The 329-nt window shown below is 29.8% G+C and overlaps 1 protein-coding gene across 12 annotated transcripts in view; it reads right to left on the bottom strand.

Moving 5' to 3' along the window:
- The window catches only part of LOC107741904 (CLIP-associating protein 1-like), an 85785-nt gene that overhangs the window by 56895 nt on the left and 28561 nt on the right, over positions 1-329 (bottom strand). The window lies entirely within an intron of this gene.

Here is a 329-nt window from a genome sequence, read left to right as displayed (position 1 = left end):
TAAAAAAAAATAAAATGCTAATATTTTTATTATTATTATTTTAATTTGAACCTTAATTATTATTTTTAATTTAAATTATTTTCATTTTTCATTTTCAAACTTAAAATCAGCAAGCTTTTATTTTGGCGGGTTGCCGGCAAGTAAGTATATGCGTTTCCGGGTTCCGGGTTTAGCGCTGCCGATTGTAGAGCGTCAGTCAATGAAATGTCACAGTTTTAAATTGTGCTTTGAAAATGTTAGCGGGTAGCCTAGATTTATGTTTTCAGTTTGAATAGAAATCTTATACAGTACAGTTTGTCGATCTAAAATGGTAATTGTGCATTAACAGC

Source organism: Sinocyclocheilus rhinocerous, unplaced genomic scaffold (assembly GCF_001515625.1).
Source record: "Sinocyclocheilus rhinocerous isolate Xijiao unplaced genomic scaffold, SAMN03320098_v1.1 scaffold226, whole genome shotgun sequence".
NCBI lineage: Eukaryota > Metazoa > Chordata > Actinopteri > Cypriniformes > Cyprinidae > Sinocyclocheilus > Sinocyclocheilus rhinocerous.
Note: the sequence above shows the minus strand (reverse complement) of the source record. Positions and strands in the feature narration are given on the sequence as shown.